The sequence below is a fragment of the Typopeltis vanoorti genome, chromosome 5 (assembly GCF_054136105.1).
Source record: "Typopeltis vanoorti isolate ZY-2024b chromosome 5, IOZ_Tvanoo_1.0, whole genome shotgun sequence".
Lineage (NCBI taxonomy): Eukaryota > Metazoa > Arthropoda > Arachnida > Uropygi > Thelyphonidae > Typopeltis > Typopeltis vanoorti.
Window position 1 is genome coordinate 165,023,702 of NC_143553.1, and position 25,549 is coordinate 165,049,250.

Here is a 25,549-nt window from a genome sequence, read left to right on the forward strand (position 1 = left end):
TCGTTAGTACGAGGTGTGTTAGTAGAGGATTTGACAAAATCGTACCAACCTGGTGCGACCATAAAGGATGTAACTGAGTCTATTAGAGAGCAAAAGGAAAGGGTGAAAGAAATGTTTGTTGTGGCAGGTACGAATGATTTGAAAGGAGATAAAATGGAAATGATAGAAGACCAGAATGAATTGTTTGAGGTAGTAAAAGAAAAGAATGAGAGAGTTAGAATGATTAGTCTTTTGCCACGGTATGACAGTGAAATGTTTAAAAGGAGGGCCATAATTGCGAATGACTTTATGCGTGGGTTATGTATGACGAGTGGTGTGGAATTTGTGGATGTGTGGAGTGAGTTCAATGGGCGAAAGGATCTATATAAGATGGATGGTTGCATTTGAATGGTTACGGTGTAAGGAGACTTGAGAAAGTGTTGCTGAATGTAATGGATGTGCAAATTCAGAGAAACTAGATTTATTAAGGGGTGGGGGTTTGAATGTATGAATGAATGAATATAATATGCCCGAGCGAATAAGGACAACAAATCAGAGTGGGATAGTTAATATAAGGCATCACGGTAGGGTTAGGGCTAATGGGGGGGGGGGTTCTTAAATTCATGTACACTAATGCTAGGAGTATTAGGAACAAGAAGGAAGAATTTTTGGCCATGGTTGGCACTTCCAACCATGGCGAAAGGCGACCACTACACCCATGAGCAGTACAAGGCTCAAGCTAGGAAGGTTACCAGCATAGTAAGAAAAGCTAAATCAGATTATGAGAAGACCTTAGCCAAAGAGATCAAGGGTAATCCCTAAGAGTTCTTCCACTATGCAGTAAGTGAGAGGAAGAATGACTTTGGAAGGATAACTTTAGTGGGTGCTGATGGTATTGAGGTGACAAAATCAGATGTAATAGTCGAGTTACTGAGTGATCACTTTTCAAAAGTCTATCACCCAAGTGAGGATATCTCTATACCTCTAGCAATACCTAATGTGAGAATTGAAGCTAAAGAATCAGAGGTATTAAATATATTGCAAAAGTTAAATGCAAACACTGCTGTAGGCCTAGATGGAATATCAGCTCGAGGGTGTTGCACGAATGTGCAAATGAATTGTCAACCCCTCTTACTTGGATATTTAATTTAAGTTTGAACTCTGGTATATGGTCCCTAGGGAGTGGAAGTTAGGAAAGTGGTTCCTTTGCATAAGGGTGGCTCTAAAACTGCAGTAGTTAATTACAGGCCAATCACCATCTCAGGAGTAGTGGTAAAAGTATTGGAAAAGTTGGTTAAAGACAAAATCCAAGAATGGGTGGATCAGGATATGATACTCTATAGAGGCCAACATGGTTTTATTAAAGGTAGATCCTGCCTTAGCAATCTATTAACTATTCATAATAGAATAGCATCTGAGTTGGACAAAGGAGCAGGCTACACAGTGGTACTTCTGGATTTTCCTAAGGCTTTTGACAGGATACCCCATAGAACACTGTTACGCAAATTGGAGCAGATGGGAATGGATATTAAATTGGTGATATGGATAGGAGAATGGCTCAGGGAGAGATACGATAAGGTGGTGTATGGAGGAGCCGAGTCCAGAATGAGGCAGGTGACCAGTGGTGTGCCTCAGGGCTCTGTGGTTGGGCCAATGTTGTTTAATTTGTATATAAATGATATAGGAAATGGCTTAAAGGGAGATATTCAGTTGTTTGCTGATGATGCAAAGTTGGGTAGCACAATAAAAAAATCAACCTGATGTTGAAAGTTTGCAGGATGATTTAAATAAGCTGGTAAAATGGGCAAAAGATAATGGATGTCAGTTCAATGTGGAAAAGTGTCAAGTCATGCATTTTGGGATTAAAAGATTACCAGCTGTGTACTACATTGATGGAAAGGTACTCCAAGAGATTGATGAGGCTGGGGACTTAGGGGTGTTGGTAGATAGGGAGATGAAGTTCAGAGGACAGGTTATTGCTAAGGTGTCCAAGATTGCACATAGGATTACTTGGTTGTTGAGGAACACACTGACATCCAGAGATAAAGAGGTTATTATTCCCCTTTATAAAGCATTGATACTTCCACATTTGGATTACTGTGCTCAGATCTGGTCACCTGGATTCCTTGGAGATGAGGAGGCTGTGGAGAGGGTTCAGAGAAGAGTGACCAAGTTGGTGAGTGATATAAAAAATGCCCCCTACATTGATAGATTGAGAGCTTGTGGATTGCAGAGATTGGTTGATAGGTGAAGAAGAGGGGATATGATAGAAACATTTAAATTACTGAAAGGTTTTTATAGGATTGATGCAGGGGAAATGTTTCAGCTGTGTGATAGTGATGGAAGAACAAGAGGTCATCTCTGGAAATTAAAGAAGAGTGTGGTTACCAAAGGTGTGTCAGAACCAGGTTTTTTGCCTGGAGGGTGGTGAACGAGTGGAATTCATTGCCTGACTTAGTTGTGAGCTCTTCGTCTGTAAATGAATTCAAGAAGAGATATGATAGATATTGTTTTGCTAGTTTGGGTCTCCCGCGATGAGTCTACTGACTCCATGGAGATACCCGTAATAATAATAATATTATTATTATTTGGTATTTGTCTTTCTTTTAATATGTTAAATAAAATACTTCTTTTAACTTTATCAAATGCTTTTTCAAAGCCCACCAATGCAATATGTGTTTCTAAATTGCATTCTCTTCTTTTCTCTATTATTAATTTTCGGCAAAAGGCAGGGTCTATACATGAACATCCTTTTCCAAATCCATTTTGTACTTCTAAAATTAAACTTTCAGAATATTTTATTGGTTTGTTATATAGCAGAATTTCAAATAACAAACTAATAAAATATTCTGAAAGTTTTATTTTAGAAGTACAAAATGGATTTAGAAATGGATGATCATGTGTAGCCCTGCCTTTTGCAACAATACCTATACTTATACCTCTATAATTTTTAGGGTTATCTCTACTACATTTTTTAAAGATAGGGATCACTATTACTTTTTTCCAGTCTATTGGTGAGTGACTTGTTGAATACATTTTATTTAAGAATAATCAGTGTCTTTCATTGAAATATTTATATAATTCTGAACCTAAATTATCTTCTCTGGGTGATTTTCCATTTCTTGTTTCTTTCAGGCTGATTTCTAATTCTTCTTTAGTTATTTCCTTTTCATTTTCATTAAATGTTTGCCGGTTATCTTTTTTAAAATATTTATCTGGCCACAATTCTGTATAGAAATTTAGAAATTCTTCTAAATTCTAAATTCTTCTAGAAGATGTTGTGGTTACAAGAAGACTTGAATAAATTGAGTGAATGGGCACAAAATGGGGATGCCAGTTCAATGTTGAAAAATGTAAGGTTTTAAAATTTGGGAAACAAAGATGGGATGTAAAATTTAATCTTAGTGGAGATATATTGTTGGAGGTTGAGGAAATAAGGGATCTTGCACTGATAGTAGATAAAGATCTGAAATTTAAGGGACACAATGCCAAAATTATGAGATCCACACAAAGAATTCTGGGAATGATGCAGACGACACTGAAGTAAGGAGATTCTTGTTCCATTGTATAAGGCTTTGATTAGACCACACATGGACTACTGTGGCCAGATTTGGTCACCTGGTTTTCAACAGGATGAAGAGATGTTGGAAGGGTCCAGAGACGACTTACTAAGGGTAGTTTCTGATCTCTGGAATGTTGAATATGAGGAAAGTTTGAGAAGATGCAATTTACAGAGTCTAGGGGATAGGAGGAAGAGGGGTGATATGATATGATAGAGACCTACAAGTTAGTGAGGGGGGGGGGGTTGTTATAGGATCAGTGTCAGAGAGGTTTTAGAGCAAACGGTGGGAGCTCGGAGGAAACCGGAGGACATCCCTGAAAGGGGGGATGTAAGGAGGAAGTGAGAAGCAGGTTTTTTTTGTACGCAGAGTTGTGAATGATTGGAATGCATTGCCTGAGAGTGTAGTGTCTGCAGAGAATTTGAGTGTGTTTAAGGCATGGTATGATGATCTGTGTGTAAGACAAAAGGACCTCCTAGATGAATCTTTGACTCCATTGGGTCTTGGGATAATAATAATAATTTCAATTCAGTATTTAATTTTAAGCTTTCTTTAGTATCTGTACTTAAATGTTTCAAAATCTTATATACATTGGGTCTTATTTTATATAAATCATGTTCTAAATTAGAAACAGATTTGTTCCACGATTCTCTGTCTTTTTCTGACTTCTCTTTTAGCTATGGCTCTTATTCTTTTATATTCTATTTCATCTTCTAATCTTTTACTGCTTATCTATTTATGATATCCTTCTTTTTTCATTTTGATTATTTCTTTGATTGTATCTTCCCATATCTTTAGTTTTTTTCTTTTTATTGAATTTCTTTGGTCTTTCCTAAGCTTTCATTTGTTGCTATATTTACTATCATTTTTATATTAAGCCATTTCTATGTCTTCATTTCGTTTTATTTTATCTAAATATTGATTTATTATTTGTTCATATAGCCATTGTACTGTCATTTAATAATCTATTTTATAAACAAATGTTTTAAATTTTCTGATTTTGTTATTTGTAGTCATTTAGGTGGTAATCTTAATTTTATTTTAATGAGGAAATGGTCACTACTTATGTCATATCCTATGTGAACTCTAACATCTAAAGAGAACTTTGATGTTTTTTTGTTTGAGATAAAGTAATCTAATATTTATTTCCATCCTTTTACTGCCCAATTATATTTATGTATGTCTTTATGTTTATAGAAAAAATTCACTATTTTAAGATTATTATAAACTACAAAGTCGATCATATTTTTACCATTCCTGTTTAGAGTATGTTCTCCATATATTCCTATATTATATGAAAGATCTGTGGACTCTTTAGATAAACGAGAAGAAGGAAAGTGTTAACGTATGTGAAAAGTGTTTGGATAGATTAAAACGATTAGAAATGTGAGCAAACGTCAGAACCATAGTAGAAGAGCTTCGGCAGGAGTTAATGAAAAATGAAAGGAATCATCTAGAAGAGGATATTAAACAACTAAACGAGAGATTTGCTGATGATAAGAAAAAGGAGGAAGTTAATGTTATAAAGAAAGAATCAAAGGATAGGTGCATATCAGTGTATGGCGACTAGATCATTAGAGGTGTGACTATTAATAAAGTGCACAAAACATGCTTTCCTGATAGAACAATAAAGCAAATAACTGAAGCATTGCAGAAAAGGAAATACTGGACATCAAACTTAGTAGCTGTGAACACAAATGACTTAGTTGGGGAGAAGAATTTGATAGAAACTTGAAGTTGTTGCAGCAGGTAAAGAAGAATAGTGTTGTTGGAAAAGTGGTAGGCTTGTTGCCCAGATATGATAACAGTGAATTGAAAAGGAGAGCAGAGATAATGAATAGTAAGATGGCTGATTTCTGTGAGGCAAAGGGGGTTCAATTTGTAAATCTGTGGAATGAATTTGAAGAGAAGTTCAAATGGTATAAACCTGATGGATTACATTTGAATGGGTTTGGTGTTAGGCATTTAGAAAGGCTATTGTTTTCTGAGAAGGCACAGAGTCAAGAAGTTAATGTAGCAAATGATCATAGTTTACTTGTGAAACAGGATAGCACAAATCAACAGATTGTACAGCAGGAGGAAGATGGATATGAGGCTAAAGATGTTGCTGCAGCAGCACAAGGTGATGAAATGCATAAAAGTTAGGATGAGACAGGTAAGAATGGAAATCACAATCGGCATCAGGGAAATAGGAATGGTCAGACCAAAGAGCAAGGTGTAGTATAGCAGCTACAATACAGAATGTTGGTGCTGGTAGAATGGCCTCAAACACGCAGCAATATTGTTATGTTTATACACAAATGCAAAGAGTATTTGAAACAAAAGAGCTGAGTTTGTGGCATTGATTGAGATGGTATGCCCAAAAGTAATTGGAATAAGGAAACTTGGTTGTCTGAGGAGGATATGTTGTCAGGAATAGAATTAGAAGGATATATATAATTTTTGGGAAGAATAGACATGTGAAAAGAGGAGGGGGAGTGCTGTTAATGAATGCAGAGGAATTGTGTCTGCGAAGTATGGAAGTCGATGGTGCATGCACAGATTTTGAATCCGTGTGGTGCGAAGTTGAAATAAACAGGTTAGTATATCTGATAAGATGCTGTTATAGGTCAGGGAATGCAGAGAATATTGATTGTGAAATGTTTAGGCAAATTAGTTGCACATGTAAAAAGAAGATCCTGATGGAAGACTTTAATTACAGGAATATAGACTGAAAGGAGGAAGAGATAATGTACGGGAACAAGGAGAGTGAGTTTGTGGAATTTCTGAGAGATAATTATCGTAAGCAGAACATTGAAGTGATAGAAGCTTTAATGTTTTGGATTTGGTGATAACTTCACAAGATGTAGTTGTTAATGAGGTGTTGACACTGCTGCCAGTTGGTGAGAATGATCATGAGGTACTTGTGTGGGAAGTGATGAAACAAGAAAAGGTTACTGCCAAAAATGGATACATGTGGAAGTATCAAGCAGGTGATTGTAGGAACCTCTGTTGTCAGTTAGCATTGGGTAGATGAGCTGAGCAAAAAAGATGTTGAAAATGCATGAAAACTCATAAGGTAGTATCTGACAAGAGCAACGTATGACTACATACCGAGGGTTAAGCGAGTAAATAGAGTGGGAGTGAAATGGATGAACAGAGAAATCAAGCAAGCAAGCAAGCTGTGCTGGAAAAGAAAATGTTATGGAGGAGGTACAAGACAGTTGCTGGTGATCAGATCCATGAAGAGTATAAGGTGCAGGCTAGGAAGGTGATGAGCATGGTAAAGAAAGAAAAGGTGCAGTATGAGAGAAGATTGGCTGGTCAGGCCATAGTTAACGCGAGGGAATTTTTCTGCTACATGGCAAGCAAGAAGAAGAAGAATTACAGCAGACTAACATTGATGGACAGCCATGGCAGCATACTAACAGCTGCAAAAGATATAGTGGAATTATTGAACGAGCACTTTATCAGCGTACATCATACTGGTATAAATTATCATGTTCAATATATAGAAGAGAGGCAAGTATTAGGAGAATTGAAAGTGAAATAAACGGAGGTATATCAGATGTTGGTAGGGTTAGATGTTAATAAAGCTGTAGGAATGGATGACATATCACTACATATGCTTAAGGAATGTGCATGGCAGTTGGTTATGCCCTTGACCTGGTTATTTAATGAAAGTCTTGCAGTGGGTAGGGTTCCTAAGTAGTAGAAAGAGGAGGCAAAATAATACCACTCCACAAGTGTGGTTCTAAGACAGCAGTCTCCAACTATTGGCCAGTCTGTATAACTGCAGTTGTGGTCAAGATGTTGAAGAGAAGATTGATAAGGAATAGAATACAGAATTGGGTTGATGGACATGGCATTCTTTATGAAGGGTCAGCATGCATTTGTAAAGGGTAGGTCCTGTGTCAGTAATTTACTTGCATTTTACGATACGGTAACAAGCCTGTTAGATAAGGGAGAATCATATACATTGATATTCTAGGACTTTGCAAAAGCGTTTGATAGATTACCATATGATAGATTGGTGTACAAGCTGTAGAGGATGGGAATAAACAGTATATTGGTTAGATAGATCAGAGATTGGCTCTCTGAACGATACCAGCAGGTTGCGTATGATGGAGCAGTGTTTTAAAAAAGAAGGATAACCAGTGCTGTGCCCCAGGGTTCTGTTCTTGAGCCCCTGCTGTTTAACTTGTTTGTAAATGATATATCAAGTGGACTGACTGGGGATCTTCAGTTATTTGCTGATGATGCAAAGTTGGGAAGAACTATAAGTAGCACTGTTGATACTGAATCCCTTCAGGAAGATTTAAATAGACTTTACTTGGACAAAAGAGTGAGATTGTAGTTTTAACATCAATAAGTACAAGGTGTTGCATTTTGGAGTGCAGAAATATAAGGCTGTGTACTATATTGATGGTGCTATAATGCAGGAAGTGGATGAGATTAGAGATTTAGGAGTGATGGTTGATAGTAGACTGAAGTTTAGAGGGCATATTACTAGGGTTGCAAAGGTTGCACATCATAGTGATGCTATGATAAGAAGTACTCTAACATGCAAGGATAAGGAAATATAAGGCACTGGTCAGACCACACTTGGACTATTGTGCTCAGATCTGGTCACCTGGTTTTCAATGTGATGTGGACACATTGAAGAGGGTCCAGAGGCAAGTGACTAAGATAGTATTAGGAGTTTGGAATGCTGGCTATGCAGAGAGGTTGAAGAGATGTTAATTGCAGAGTCTGGTGGATAGGAGGAAGAGTGGTGATATGATAGAGACGATTAAATTAGTGAGAGGATTTTATCAGATTAATCCAGAGGGGATTATAAAATGAGTACATGATTACTAAATAACTTAAGGAAGTCACAACCTATATGGAATATAAATTAAAATAAACTTTAATATATATTTCCTATATAAAAAAAGTAGAACGTGAGAGGGGAAGAACCAGATGTCATTCCTGGAAGTTATTTAAAAGTGCAGTGAAGAAGGGTGTGAAGAGTAGATTTTTTACATGGAGAATTGTCAGTGAATGGAATGCACTACCAGAATGTGTTGTTAATGCAAGGAGTATTAATGACTTTAAGCTTCTATATGATAAATATTTTGTCAGTTGAATGAACCTCCCACAGTGAGTTTGTCGACTCCATGGAGGGTGTAGTCATAATAATAATTACAATTATTATTAATTTTTGTGTTTCCAATTCTTGCTAATATTACATAATTATTTTTATTTATTTTATTATATATTTCGTAATTGATTATAAAATTCAATATTATCCTCTTCTCTTCCTTCTTCTTGGACATAAAAAACAATTATTGTTAAATAACCTTTATCTTTTATTCTAGCTTCTATTATTCGTTCATTCCATAATTTATAATATTTTAACTGTTTTGAAAAGAATTATGAATTCAAATCTTGTGCTCTTTGGTCTCTGTCAACTCCACTATATATTACATTAAAATTTTCAGTTGTCATGGATTCCTTTTAATTTCTTTTTTGTTTCAGTGATTACTGCTGAGTTTCTTTCATTTAATATTTGATCTAATTTTATTTCTTTATACTCTATTCCTCTTACTTTCCAGTTTCCTATATGTATTATATTTTGTCATTTCCATTTTCATTTTACCTTTTCCATAGATTCATTTCAATTACCTTTCTCTGTTGGCTTAAAAGTAATTAATGTTCTCCATGTCTGGTGACTAGCCTGGTGTTGGATACTCCAGTCATAGGGCTACTACCTTAAGGCTTTTGAATTAGCCTTCTTCCAAATTTAAACCTCTAGGAGGAAGAGTATTTGAAGGGGAAAGAGTATATTTTAGAGCGAGGGCATAGATATGGGCCAGAAACGGAAAAACCTAAACCCCTTGCGTACCTAATAGCATAAGGATCATAAAATAAGAAGAGTTGACTGATCCCTTACAATCAAGATGATTGGATTGCCCGTATGATCTTGAAGATGCTCATGAAATCACTTGTAGTTTTGGAGGGGTATCCCTGCACATTAATATACCTCAATATGGTGGAAACCGGTCTGTGTAGTAGCCCTTCCATTAATGCTTAAAAGGATGTGTGCTTTGCATTATAAGATGCCTAAGGCAAGTGATGGGAAGTCATTAGCCTCTATATACAAACACCCCAGTCATTAAGAAACTTCACATGCAAACATTGTTTTCTTTGGCTTGGATAAAGGATTAAACCAAGAATATAATTCTTGGCATCTTTAACTTATAGTTTAACCAAGTGAAAATTACTTTCAACTTCCAAGAAATCAGAGGACTCATTGCAAAAGAGTACTTTATTCACACAATTCACTATCGACTACTCATTCTTCCAGAAGATTCACAAAGGTGATCAGTGGTTTTTGGAATGTAGAGTACGAGTAGAAGGACAGATTGAAAGAATGTAAATTGCAGTGTCTTATGAATAGGAGGAGGAGTGGGAATACGATTGAGACATATAAGCTAGTCAGGGGTGGTTATCAGGTTGACATGGAAGAGATTTTTCATAGAATGGGAGAGGGGAACAGAACAAGAAGCCATGAACAAGAGTTTATATGTCGCAGTCATATTACCCTTCCTCCTATTCATGAGGCTTTGCAGTTCACATTCTCTCAATCTGTCCACATACTTTACATTCCAAAGACCACTGAGCACCTTTGTGAATCTTCTCTGGACCCTTTCTAACATATCCTCATCACTATGAAAATGTGGCAACCAAATCTGTGCACAGTAATCCATATGAGGCCTGATCAAGGTCTTATACAATGGCATCAGAACCTCTTTGTTTTGAATGTCAGGGCCCTCTGCATCTTTGCCATTATCTTCACAACTTGAGCAATGTGGCCCCTGAATTTCAAGTCCCTTTCCACCATCGCTTCTAGATCTCTCATCTCCTCTAACCTCCTTTAAAGTTTCCCCACCAAATGTATACTTTGCATCCCATCACTGCTTACCAAATTCATGCAATCTGTTCAAATCCTCCTGGTTTTTTTTTTTTTTTTTTTTTTTTTTTTTTTTTTTTTTTTTTTTTAGTGTTTGGCTAAGAAGAATACATGCATATGCCACCACACACAAAAAAACACCACATACAAGACAACAAAATGCATAAAAGAATACAATAGTTTGAAGTGACACTGTAGTCATATATACATATAAAGATATACAAATAAGCATAAAATTAAAATTGAATGTCTAAGTTTGACAGCCAGTAAATAGCATCTGTAGAAACTGTTATAAAGTCAGTTACAGTCCCATGTAGGCTCTGTGATGATAGTCGAATGTGATATGTTGTATAGTTTGGTTATCCTCACCACAGTCACAAGAAAAGTTTAGTCTTATTGCCCAAATAAATAAGGAAGCTCTGCACCTACCATGGTTGGTGCGAACCCTATTTAGGGGAGGTCCATATTTTTCGAGGTAGGTCGAATCCTCATGGAGGGCTGTTTTTGTTAAAGACAGTCTGCCAGATTACTGGAGCTTTGGCAGTCCAATCTGTCTGCCATGCTATTGTTGCATCATAAGCCCTCAGTAACAAGTCATTGTGCCATTGACCTTCATATTAAAGTCATCATCTGGAGTATATACAAATATACAAAGAAGGACATGCTGAGTTACATTTCACACAGTAAGCTAAAGAAACAATGATTTGATCACTGATTATTCTACTGGCATGACCTCTAGTGAAAAAAAATTTTTTTTAAATACAGATAAAACTACAAATTAATTATTTAGAAACTACAACAAAGCTAAACTCTATTTAAGATAACATGAGAGACGTTTTTTCTTATAGATAATTTTCTTACAGTAACAATGATGTATTTTTAACATTACAATTGTTATATTAGATTTAAGATTCTGGATTATCTACAGTCCTGTTTATAGATAACTCTTAGAAAGAATGGTTCCGTGGGTAGAATATGTGCCTTCCATATGCTTGGGATTTTTAGACCATCATTATTGTTCAGATTGGGGTGGTTGATTAGAATCTCACAGGTTTTCTTAACTCTCCGGAGGTTGCGTGTGGACTCCCAGTCCGCACGTTTGCTTTTTTGCATATATTTCTAAAGCAGCTGGTTAAATCTGATTGTGCATTTATTTAGCTTTGTATATAGGCAGGACATATGTTAGTGTAGAATATTACATTGATGCGATAATAACTGTTCCCACTGAGACATTGCGCAGTCACAGATCCCATGCGACCCTTAGTGTTATGAGAATAAGCAGTCATCAGAATTTTTAAAATTGGTGAGTACTTGTAAATTATTTATATTTTTACATACAGGCTTATATATTTACACAGGAAATATATTTTTTATACGTATATATCTATTTTATATATGTTTATATATAATTACAATATGGTAAATTATATTCTCTTTAGGCAAAATAAAATGGGTGACTATGAGAAGGAGCAAGAACGACTACAGAAGCTGATGAATGAATGCTTCACTAATGACGAGGATGAAGATGTTTCAGACAATGATGTTAGTTCAGAGGTGGAAGACAATGTGGAAGAAATGAGTGGCAGCAAAGCCGAACAAAAGCCGATGAGGTGTCATTAGAAGTAGCTGAAGTTAACCCGGAGAGTTTGGAGGATAGATTCTATCAAGGAAATGATGTGACTTTATGGAGAGCAGTACCACAAACTAACAAACGTATTAGGACTGAGAGATACAATATAATCAAAGAATCATCTGGCCCTAAAAACGACACTCAAAATTTGGTCACCTCTTGATATTTGGAATTATTTTATAGGCGATTCTATTTTATCGTTTATTTTGGAAAACACGAACAAGTATATTGAAAGTTTAGCTAGTAATTACACTCGAGAATGAGATGCCAAGTTTACAACTCTGAATGAAATATGGGCTTTAGTTGGACTTCTATATATTGCTGGTACATATAAAGCAAACCGTTTGAATTTAGAAGATCTTTTTGGAAGTAATGGTAAAGGCATTGAAATATTTCTACTAACAATGTCGGTGAGGCAATTCAAATTCCTTTTGAGGTGTTTGAGATTTGATGATAAGAGTACATGTGAAGAAAGAAAAAAGCTAGACAAATTGGCACATATTTGTGAAGTTTTTGATCTATTTGTTACAAAGTGCAAAAATGGATACAATCTAGGTGCACTCGCTACAATCGATGAAAAGTTTGAAGATTTTCGAGGAAAATGTTCATTTCGCCAATACATACCAAGTAAACCAAATAAATACGGTATTAAAATTTTTGCATTATGTGATGCTAGAATGTACTATACGGCTAATCTTGAGGTATATGTTGGATAACAACTGGAAGGGCTGTACTTCATGAGCAATTCGCCAGATGACGTTGTTGAGAGACTAGTAGAACCAATCAAAAATTCTGGGATAAATATTACTTTAGATAATTGGTTCACTTCTTTTCCTTTGATTGAAAACTTTCTAAAGAAATATATACTTACTGTAATAGGAACAGTTCAAAAAAATAAAAGAGAACTACCTCCTGAATTATTGCAAGCAAATTGTCCTATAAAATTGAGTATGTTTGCTTTCAAAGATAAATGCACACTTGTATCATACTGTCCCCAAAAAAAGAAATTTGTTTTGTTAGCATCAAGTTTGCATGATGATGATGGCATTGATACAGAGAGTGGAGCTTTATACAAACCTGAAATTCTGATTACCTATAACCATACAAAAGGAGGAGTAGATGTTGTGGATCATTTGTATTCAACATACAATTGTGCTAGATCAACATGAAGATGGCCTATGGTAGTTTTTTACTCTTGCATCAACATTGCTAGAATTAATTCTCAAGTTATTTACCATGTGAATAACATTGAGAAAAATATATTGCGACGTAAATTTCTGCAAGATCTTGGATTCTCTCTACTACAAGCACATTTGCAAGAAAGGGTATCAATTCAAAGTTTGCCAAGAAATATAAAACTAAGACTCGCCGAAATTTGTGGATCACTCGAGAACAAAATTGAGAACAAAACTGCAGTTGCACATCCAGAAAAAGGAAAATACTATTATTGTGATAGAAAAAAAACCATGCATCTAAATATTATTGTAAGAGATGTTACAAATTTATGTGTCTTGAACATGCTACAATCATGTGCAATGAATGCGTAGAACTGAAGTAAAAGAATGTTATGTTAATCCAGTTCTACACATTTATTGCACATGTAGCATGTAGCATATGCAGTTCCATTTCTAAGACATTTAATTATTTTTTTATTTTGTTTTCTCTTACAGATATGTTGTAATTTGAATAAATAATCTTTTTTTACAATATTCTTATTTTTTATTATTCAAAACACCTTCAATTTTGTTAAAAATGAGTGCAGAATGCGCGCAATCCTTGATGGCAAAAATTTTTACACGACCTCTGAAGGGTTAAATTTGCGTTCGTACCATGTTTTGTTGTGATGTAAACAACTGGTGCTTTTCCAGTCAATTCTATGTAAGGTGTTCAGGGCATGATCAGAAAGGCTAGCTTCACCATAGTTATTATATTTAATATGTCGTTTATGTTCTTTTTGTATGATAGAAATTGTGCGTCTCCTGTTTCCCTTATATATGGTATGTTACAGGTGCAATAAATACGGTATACTCCAGGGTGGGCCAGTGGAGGGAATGGGTCTTTGGATGAGTTCAGTAAGCTTTTAAATTTTGCAGGAGGTTTAAAGGTGGTTTTGAGGTTGTATTTCTGTAATATTCTGTTTATTTTATCTGATGTCTCTTTAATATAAGGAATGGTTATAGTTTTATTGTAGTCTGTTTTTTTTTTTTTTATTGAGGTCTTGTAGAGAATTTTGTTAATAGTGTTTTGGAAAGTATTGCTGATAATTTTAAATTCATCTTTCAGCACTTGTTCATTGGAGCAGACTTCAAAGATCTGTTTTTTAGAGTATTATTGACACCTAGTGTTGGTGTTGGGTGGTGATGGTAGGAGTTTATGTGTATATATTGACCAGTATGTGTCAGTTTTTGGTAAACAGTGAAGGAAAGACTCCAGAAGGAGGACGTGTGAAGGAAGCATTGTGATATCTGGAGGGAATTTGTTTTGTGAAAGAAGGATTGTGGCATTGATTGGGACATTCGTAAAGAGGGCAGAGATGTCAAAACTGACTAATAAATATTTAACCTTTTCTAATGTAATGTTTTTGATTATGTTTATGAAGTGTTGTGTGTTTGTGATATAGGAGGGGAAATGACCTACCAACTCCTTGAGTGTTGCTGCTAATTTATTGGCTAGGTAATAATTCGGGCTGTCTATACCTTCGACTATCAGCCAGAGTGGTGTGTTTTGTTTGTGCTTTGGTAGACCGTAAATTCTTGGGGAACGAGCGTAGTGCGGAAGTAATTTTGTTTTCCTTTTTATTCTCTTTTTTATTCAGTTGTTGGGGTTGTAGTTAACAAGTTGGTATGTACTATTATCCGAGACTAGCAGAGTCATCTTTTCTAAATAAATGGTTCGGTTTAGAATAACAGTGGCACTTCCTTTATCAGCTCTAGTTATTATGATGTACCGATTTGATTTTAATGATTTCACTGCTGTTAATTCATGTTTCGTTAAGTTACTTTTTATTGTTTTCTTATGATTTATATTTAAAATGTTGACAGTTTCTAAACGTATTTTATCTGCTATGTTATTTGGTATGAATCTTAAGCCTCTTTCAATATTACAAATAAAATCCAGTTTGTTCATCGATCTGAGTGCTACAGAAAAATTTAGACCTTTGCTGAGTAGCGAGAGTTCATCTTTATTTAAGGCAAGGTTGGATATGTTAACTGCGTTACTGTTACCTGCAGGCGATTGGTGGCTCCCGTTGTTTCTTGCTTCTGGTTGGTTGTTAACGTTCACTGTGAAGCAATTCGAATATGCCATTTGTTCTGTCGATCTTTTATTCTATGAAATTTGGATATGAGATTTTCTTTCTTAGTTTGAAGGATATCGATCACCATGTTGTCCATAATCTTTTCGATGATAATCCAAATATCTGCATTCAAGTAACTTGAAAGTTTAGATTTTTCATTTTGTACTTTGTTTTGAGTAACGGATAGGATTTGGATATGAGAAAATCTCATATCCAAATTTCATAGACTAAAAGATTGACAAAACCAATGAGCATATTCGAATTTCTTCACAGTGAACATTAACGACCAACTAGAAGCAAGAAACAACAGGAGCCACCAATCACCTGCAGGTAACAGTAACATAGTTAACCTATCCAACCATGCCTTAAACAAAGATGAACTCTCGCTACTCAGCAAAGTAATTTTGCCATAGCACCCAGATCATTGAACAAACTGGATTTTATTTGTAATATTGAAAGAAGCTTAAGATTCTTTCCAAATAAAGCAGATAAAATATGTTTAGAAACTCCCAACATTTTCAATATAAATCATAAGAAAACAATTACAAGCAACTTAGCGGTGAAATCATTCAAATCAAATCTGAACATCGTAATAACTAGAGCCGATAAAGGAAGTGCTACCGTTATTCTAAACGGAACCATTTGTTTAGAAAAAATGAATCAACTAGTCTTGGACAATAGTACATACCAACTTGTTAACTACGACCTAAACAACAGAATAAAAAGGAAAACAGAGAAACTACTTAAATCAGTTACTACATGGCCCAAAAATGCACAAAATTACTTCCAGACTACACTCGTTCCCCGAGAATTTACGGTCTACCAAAGATACACAAACAAAACACACCACTGCGGCCAATAGTCGAGGGTATAGACAGCCCGAATTATCACCTAGCCAAGAAATTAGTGGCAACGCTCAAGGAGTTGGTAGATCATTCCCCCCTCCTATATCAGAAACACACAACACTTTATAAACATTATCAAAGACATTACATTAGAAAAAGATGATTTATTAGTCAATTTTGACGTCTCTACCCTCTTTACGAATGTCCCAATCAATGACTCAATCCTTCTTTTACAGAAGAAATTCCCTCCAGATATCATGGCGCTCTTTGTGCATGTATTACGTTCTGGTTATTTTGTATGGCAAAACACTTTCTACCTATAAAAAGAAAGCACAGCCATGGGCTCACCATTATCCCCTCCCATTGCTAACTTTTAAATGGAACATTTTGAGCAACATGCTTTAGAACAGGGGTCTCCAAACTGCGACCCGCAGGTCAGATGTGGCCCCCGATATGATTTTATCCAGCCCTCCAATTGGACTGATTTTTCAATTAGAATCTGCAAAAAAAACACAGGGTGTTGATAGATTTCAACTGCATCAATTAAAATTGTGTTCAAAATATTATTCCCGAAGAGCAAAAAGTAACTGTAATCCAAATTAAGGTCTTTCTGACTGTAAAAGGTCAGTTAAAATGGACTAATGAAGAAAAACATTTTAAAGAATTCCAAATGAAATAAAAAAGTTACATCCGAATAAACTTTTTTATCAACAAAAAAATTTTATGTCACACGAAATAAGAACACTTAAAAAAGTCGGTAAAAACATGGTTAAAATGAACTAACGAGCAAAAAATGAAATAAAAACAAAATTTCCCGATCTGTATTCATTGACAAAAAACTCGAAGTTATATGAAATTAAAAAAAAGTTATGTGTAAATTGTCGGTGTATATTCGGTTGAAAAACTGATGACTAGCAAAAATTTAAACAAATTGTTTCCCCGAACAGAAAAAAATGAATTCGGCTATTTCAAAAAATAAAGCATCAGTCCATGCGTAGAAATTGTCGTGATAAGATTTTTTTTGGTAATTTTTACAAAATTTTTTTTGAAATAAATAAAAAAAATTGTTTATAATTATTTATCAATTTATTCTATTTTATAGGGTTAACATGGATGGGAAAAAGAAAAGAAAAGTTGATCATGACTGTCGTGTGTTTAATGAAGAATGGGGTGTAAAATACTTCTTCATACAATTGAACTCAAAGGATAAAGCTGTATGTTTCATTTGTAAAGACACTTGCTGTGTTGAAAGAATACAATATATGTATTCTTTCAACACAGCCTATGAAACAAAACACACTTCAACGTTTTCGCAATTTAGAGAAAAGGAGCGTTCAGATAAATTTCAATCATTATGTCATTGTTTGCATTCTCAGCAAGGCTTATTTATGAAAGAAAACTCGGACAATGAAGCCTTAACCTTGGTAAGCTACAAGGTTGCTTATATGTTGGCTAAAAAAGGAAAACCATTCATCGATGGCAATATCATCAAAGAATGTATGATGGAAGCAGTTGCCGAGTTATGCCCAGAAAAGCTTAATATTTATAAAATAATAAGTCTTTTGTCAAATACTATTGCTCGTCGGGTCGAAAATATGGGAAATAACATTATCCAGCAAGTTGTAGGCAAAGCACAATGTTTTAGTTGGTATTCTCTCGTACTGGATGAATCAACTGATGTTTGTAATACCTCGCAACTCGTAGTATTTTCAGTGGCATTGATAATGTCACACAGGAATTAGCGTCACTTCACAGCATGCATGGTACTACAACAGGAGAAGATATCTTCAAAGAAATTCAAAAAACACTAACAGAATGTAATTTGGACTGGAATCATCTGCAGTGCGTGACAGTTGATGGAGGAAAAAACATGTCTGGCATAAAAATGGGGTTGGTTGGGCAAATCACAAAAGCTTGTGAAGATGCAAAAATATCATAACCAATGTTTCTTCACTGTGTTATCCACCAACAATCACTTTGTGGAAAATACATTGATATGAGCTGTGTCTTGAAACCTGTTATTTCTATGGCAAATTTCATTCGCTCTCATGCACTTAATCATTGCCAGTTTAGGTCTTTTCTCGAGGAATGTGATTCTGAGTATGTTGACTTGACATATTATACTGCAGTTCGCTGTTCGTGCAGTTAGCCTAGTGGCTGTGCGCTTTGCAACTATATGACTGGGGAAGGAGTGTCCCAGGTTCGAAGACGTGAGGAATTTGAGGATCTTCCTCAGCCATAGCCAAGTTAGCCGGTCTTGGGAGCGGGCAGTAGGGTTTCTTCCCGCCAGTTTATCTGACATTTTTCATCCTGCAAGCAGGCAAACCGCCCCGTGAACACACACGGATCTACAGCCATAAATACTCAACTCGCCTCAATAAGGCTGGGAGAGAAAAAGGGAGGAAACTCCATACGAATAAATAAATAAATTGCAGTTCACTAGCTTAGCTGTGGAAAGGTTCTTTCACACTTCTTTCATCTCAGGAATGAAATTGATATATTTCTTACCGAGAAAAACCATTATGAACCACTTTTATCAGATACCAAGTGGGTTTGGAAATTGGCATTTTTTTCAGATCTGGTGAACCACATGAACAATTTGAATTTAAAGTTGCAGGGTGAAAATAACTTAGTTTGTGATTTATATCTCATATCAAGGCATTCAGAGCAAACTTGATACTTCTGGAAGGCCAGGTTCAAAATTGCAACTTTGCTCATATGCCATACTGTGCAGAATTGCATAAAAAGGGTGAAGCAGAATTTCCTTTCTCATTCACAAATTTAGTTATTTCAGATCTTTAAACAAAATTTCAGAAGCTATGTGCTGATTTGGACGCCGATGCTAGGGAAATAAGATTGTTTCAAAATCCGTTTGACTGTGTTGCTACTGATGTCCCAAGTCAACTTCAAATGGAAATTATTGAACTTCAGGCAAATGAACATATTAAAGATAAATACAAGGAAGGAAACTTGATCGATTTTTATAAATTTTTGAACTCTGAGCAGTTCCCAAATTTGAAGAAATTTGCTTGTAAATTTATCTCTATTTTTGGGACAATGTATCTCTGCGAACAAACTTTTTCCCGAATGAAATATATCAAGTCACAATACAGGGCAAATTTATCTGATGAACATTTGAAATCACTACTTGTAATTAGCACTTCAAAATTTGAACCTGAGTTTAATAAGATTTTAAAAACACAAACACAGTTACATCATTCACATTAATGGTTTTATTATAATTTGTGATAAAAATATGAGAATTTGCTGACAGTGTTCGTTTTCATTAATATATGATAATTTAATCTCACATATTCTATAATCAGTTTTTATCTGCTTTCAATAAAATTCATATATCTAGTTCTAGAGTGTTTTATTACTACGGCCCACTGAACAGTGTTGAAGTACCCAATGTGGCCCTCATGGTGAAAAGTTTGGAGACCACTGCTTTAGAAGATTCCTCTTCTTTAAAACCCAAAGTCTGGCTTAGATACGTTGATAATGTTTTCATGGTCTGGACCCATGATTTTCAATTGAGATTGAAAAACAGAACATACTTCCATTTCTAGATACACTTGTCACATGACTTCATTCTGGAATCTTTCCTTCGCTGTTTACAGAAAACCAACACATACTGGTCAATATATACACATAAACAGTCAATATATACACACATGGTGAATTTGAGCTGTGCAGAAGAAAGTGATTTTTAATCGGTGAATAGTCCGCTTTTTTCCCCGTTTTTCTACGTTTTTGAGTGCTAAATTGTTTCTCTGAATACGAGTGTACTTCAGTGGTTGTTTTTTGGAAGTTAGTTGCTGTCGCGATATAATATATTTTGGTACTGTCGGAATCGAACGCGTAACGGTGGAAGACAAAACGAAGCTAAGTTACTGTATTTAGTTATATTTCATTTTATTTAATTATATTTAGTACTTAAATGTTCTGATGTTTGTACTTTTTTTCCCTCTTATTTATTAATTGAATAATTATTAAAGATTACGCTACTCGGCAGTAAGGAATGATGGTGGATTCAGCAGCAGTCGCAAGTGGCGTAACGCCAAGTCCTCCGTCATTTAAGAACTCAATTATTAGCAATATCATAAGGGACTTTGTGGCATGCAGTACTTGCGGCATGTATGCGTCTCGGGAATTGTTAAAGAGAGTGGAGAGCGTATATTATTATTATTATTAAAACAAGACCTCATGGAGTCAAAGACTCATCTAGGAGGTCCTTTTATCTTACACACACATCTCATCATACCGTGTCTTAAACACATTCAAACTACTTGCAGACACCACGCTCTCAGGCAGGGCATTCCAATCACTCACAACTCTGCACGAAAAAAACCTGCCTCTCACTCCCTTACTCACACCCTCCTTATACAGTTTCCAGGGATGACCTCTGGTTCTCCCCTGATCTCCCACTATTCTCTGTAGAACTTCTCCACCATTGATCCTATAACAACCCCTTACCAACTTGTAGGTCTCTATCATATCTCCCCTCTTCCTTCTCTCCACAAGACTCTGCAAATTACATCTTTTCAATCTTTCCTCATACTCAACATTCCAGAGGTCAGAAACTACCTTAGTCATTCGCCTTTGGACCCTTTCCAACATCTCTTCATCCTTCTGAAAACCCGGTGACCAAATCTGGGCACAATAGTCCAAGTGTGGCCTAATCAAAGCCTTATACATTGGAACAAGTATCTCCCTACTTCTACATGTCAGTGTCCTCCGCATCATTCCCAGAAGTCTTTGTGTTGTCTTCACAATTTTGGCGATGTGTCCCCTAAATTTTAGATCCTTATCCACTATCACCCCCAGATCTCTTATTTCCTCTACTTCCAACAATATATTCTCACCAAGCATAAATTCTGCATCCCATCTTTGTTTTCCAAATTTTAAAACCTTACATTTTGCAACATTGAACTCACATCCCCATTTGCTTGCCCAATCACTCAATTTATTCAAGTCTTCTTGCAAGGCCACAACAGCTTCACTACTCTTTATGGTTCATCCCAACTTTGCATCATCTGCAAACAACTGAATATCTCCATCCAAATCTTCACCAATATCATTAATATATAAGTTAAATAGTAATGGCCCTAAAACAGACCCCTGAGGCACTCCACTAGTGACTTTCCTTTTCCTGGATATTGCACCCCCATACACAACTTGTTGATACCTATCAGATAGCCAGTCTCCAATCCAATGCACTAATCTAATATCCAACCCCATCTGCTCTAGTTTGACTGTCAACTTATCATGAGGTACTCTATCAAAAGCTTTTGCAAAATCCAAGTATATTACTATGTATCCTTCTCTGTCCAAGGAAGCAGTCACTTTATTGTAATAAGTAAGTAGATTACTAAAACATGACCTCCCTTTAGTAAATCCATGCTGTCCATCAAAGATAATACCATTGTTATCAACCCAACTCTGGATCCTAGTTCTCACAAGCTTCTCCAACAACTTAACCACAACACCTGACACACAGATAGGCCTATAGTTTGATGCTTGAGTTCGATCACCTCCTTTATGAAGTGGTACAATCTTGCCCTCCTTCCACTCTTTAGGAACTTGACCAAGTGCAAGACTCGTATTAAAAAAATATGTCAAGGCAGGTGTCAACTCTCTAGCACACTCCTTCAGAATACGTGGTGATATATTATCAAGTCCCACAGCCTTATTTACATCTAGTTTACTCAACTCCCCAAACACCTCTTGCTCACTTACAGTCAGTCTCTCCTCCCCATCATCAACTGCTCTTAATCTCTCCATGAAGTCACATTCACAAGATTGAAAGATCTTTATGAATTGCTCATTAAGTATATCCACAACACATTCTGCAACAGCTGTCTTTATACCATTTCCTCCAATCAATGTCATCTTTCCATAATCATTCTTTCTTTTGCTGGCTACATATCGAAAGAACTCCCTAGGATTCTTTTTGGCTTCATTAGCTAACTGCTGTTCATACCTCTCTTTAGCTACTCTCACCAACCAAGTCACCCTCCTTGCCTGGTCTTTGTAGACCTCATGAAATTGGTTACTTCCACTTCTCTTATGCTGTCTCCACAATGCCTTTTTTTTCTGTATTGCATGCTTAATCTCTTTATTCATCCATCTCACACCTACCTTATTTAACCTTCTCACCCATGGTATACATTTAGACATTGCATCTACTAAATAGTTTTTGAAAATCCCCCAAGCTGCATTGATCTCTTTTCCAGCTAACTCCTCATTCCATGCTACATCTGCAAGCTGTCTCCTGAGCTCTTCATAATCACCCCCCTTGTAGTTCCACATATACCCTTTTTTCACAGGGGTCCTTGCACTGCTGGCAACCACCCAGGTAATCACCTCATGGTCACTTTCACCAATTGGTGGATGATTTGACACCTCATTTATAATTACATCCTCCGATGAGATGACCAAATCCAAGATCCTTAATCCTCGTGTGCCCTCTGTTACATACTGTCTGAGGTAGTTATCCCTCAAAAACTCAAGAAACTCATTTTCTTTACTTCCAGTCGCTATCTCTTCATTCCAGTCTATATTGCCATAATTAAAATCACCCATAATGATCACCCTTTTCTTATTTGCTTGGCTTATTTGACTATACATTTCACTATCACCACCATCCACATTACCAGGTCTATAACAACATCCCACCAAGTATTTGATTCTATTCACCTCTATCTCACACCATACTGCCTCAAAACCACTGGCCCTATTTCCCTCTTGCATCTCTACCTTGTATGGACATAACTCTTTCTCTATCATCAATAGCACTCCCCCTCCCTTTTTATCCCTTCTATCCTCACGAAACACATCATACCTTTCCATCTCTATTCCTGTCAGGATGTCGTCCTCATCTAACCATGTCTCACTTATTCCGACAATCTCTGGGTGCACAGACGCAATTAGTGCAACCATTTCATCCGCCTTGTTTCTTATGCTTCTAGCATTGGTATACAAACACAACAACTCATTTCTGGATCTACAGCTAGTTCCACTGATACCATTCACTCGATGTGCTCTCTCCATGCTGGACTGGGGCCATTTCTCTTTCTGCTTCTTCATTTTAGAACCCTTTGCAACAACATCTGTTTCCTCTTGATCCCTGGTCATCCCATTACTTTCCTGCCTACACATGCTCTCACCTCCTCTTGGAGCATCCACCTTTCTCACGCTGTGTATCCCTGTCCACCCTGGGCCTCCCCGTTTCCCTGCTCCTCTTGCACACCCATTCTCTCATTTTCTATACTCATACCACTCACCTCTCCATTGTTTTCCACTTCTTCAATCTCTCCTGTCTTACTCTCCTGCTCTTCCACATCACTCCCCTCTCGATCTGATTCATTTTCTCTGTTCACTTCTCTACCTTCCAGCAGCAGTCTCTCCAAGCGACTCACACCATAACCACTCAAATGCAGTCCATCGCTCCCATACAGCTCACTTCGTCCCTCAAACTCATTCCACACATTAACAAACTGTACTCCCGTCTCCTCACACATTTCAGCCAGAATACCATTCATAATCCTTGCTCTCTGCCTCATTTCACCACAATCATACCTAGGCAACACACTGACCACCCTTCCTGTCACACTATTCTCTTTTATCTTTCCAAGCAGTCTCTTGACATTCATTTTGACATGCTCTTTGTTCTCTCTCAAATCATTTGTACCAATTAATACAATTAACTCTTTTGCTCGCTCCCGCCTCATATCCAATGCCTCAATCACTTTTACCACCTGGAAAACATACCTTGTGCATTTTATCCTCTAGCACACCTTTAATAATGGAATCGCCATACAACGCCACTCGCTCATCTTTCGTTAACTCTTTCATGCCATCATGATTTATTGTAATAGTTTTGACCTGAAATCTCTTAATTTCATTCCGCATCCATTTCATTTCTTGCCTCATCCAATCTAATTCACTTTCCGAACCTCGCGACACATTCTCTCTATCATTAAATCTTTCTAACTTTCTAACTCTCGACCCCCTCTTCTCACATTCCCTCTCATTCATCCTTCTTTGTTTCCGTACTTTCGGTCCAACATACGTCCAACTTTCACTATCATTCTTCTCACTTTCACTCTCATTTATCTTTCTTTGTTTCCGTACTTTCGGACTAACATGCGTCCAACTTTCGCTATCATTCTTCTCACTTTTACTGTCATTCATCTTTCTTTGTTTCAGTACTTTCGGTCCAACATGCGTCGAACTTTCGCCATCATTTATTCTTTCGATTTTTTTTACTTGCAATTTCTGCATTACGCAGGTTCTACTTTCATTCGTTCTCTCAATTTCGTTTCTTTCCACTTCACTTTCGTCCCCTTTTAACATCCGTTACGGTTGTCAAATCGCTCTTTTTCTTTTTTCCTCATTTTTTAACATTTTTTCGCTTCTCTTGCTCAGTATCCTTTTCTTTCAAACGTGCGATCGCGATGCAATCGGTACTAGCACTTTCTGTCATCAATTTCATAATCGCATTCATTAGTTCTTCGTTCAGGTCACACTTCGCACACACCCTTCTTCCATCCGCACTAAACATCCACAAATCATTTATGTAATCGAAGGAATACATATAACAGACCTCACACTTAACGAAACGACTGAAATCTACATTCAAATCATGGAATGACAATGCCACCGCCATTTTTTTTTTCTCTCTCGTATGTGCGCAAAATGCAGGCAGTTGGAGGAAATAAGTACATTAGATATGTCGATATCTGACTTTGTTGCTACAGGCACGGGGAATGAATGTAGGAAGACAAGTAGTATGATAGGAGAGAATGAGAAAATAATAGTTGATAGTGTGGAAGGTGTGAGTGACTGTGGAAGTTTAGGAGATGGTTTTGTTAGGGAGAGTGAATTTAGATTAAGAGTGACTGACCTGCAGAGGGAGATAGATGAGTTGAAAGAGGAGGTGGAATGTCTTGTGAATGAGAGCAGAAGTATGAAAGATAAGATTAGGAGAATGGAAGAGATAAATGCAAGGCGAATCAGAGTAGGAGAGAGAGAGAATTTAGGGAGTATGAGTGAGAGGTATGGGGGTGCTAGAAGAGGAGAGAATGGAAACAGTAGAAGAGAGGGAATGAGAGAGAGGTATGGGAATGCTAGCAGATGAGAGGATGGAAACAATAGGAGAGACGGAATGAGAGAGAGATATGGAAGTGCTAGAAGAGGAGAGAATGGAAACGGTAGGAGAGATGGAATGAGAGAGAGGTATGGGAATGCTAGAAGACGAGTGGATGGAAACAGTAATAGGAGAGACAGAATGAGAGAGGGATA

At 36.5% G+C, this 25,549-nt stretch overlaps 1 protein-coding gene across 3 annotated transcripts in view; it reads left to right on the forward strand.

The window, feature by feature from the left end:
- LOC150107025 (MFS-type transporter SLC18B1-like) overlaps positions 1-25,549 on the forward strand; it is a 508,245-nt gene that overhangs the window by 424,974 nt on the left and 57,722 nt on the right. The gene's annotated exons all lie outside the window — the stretch shown is intronic.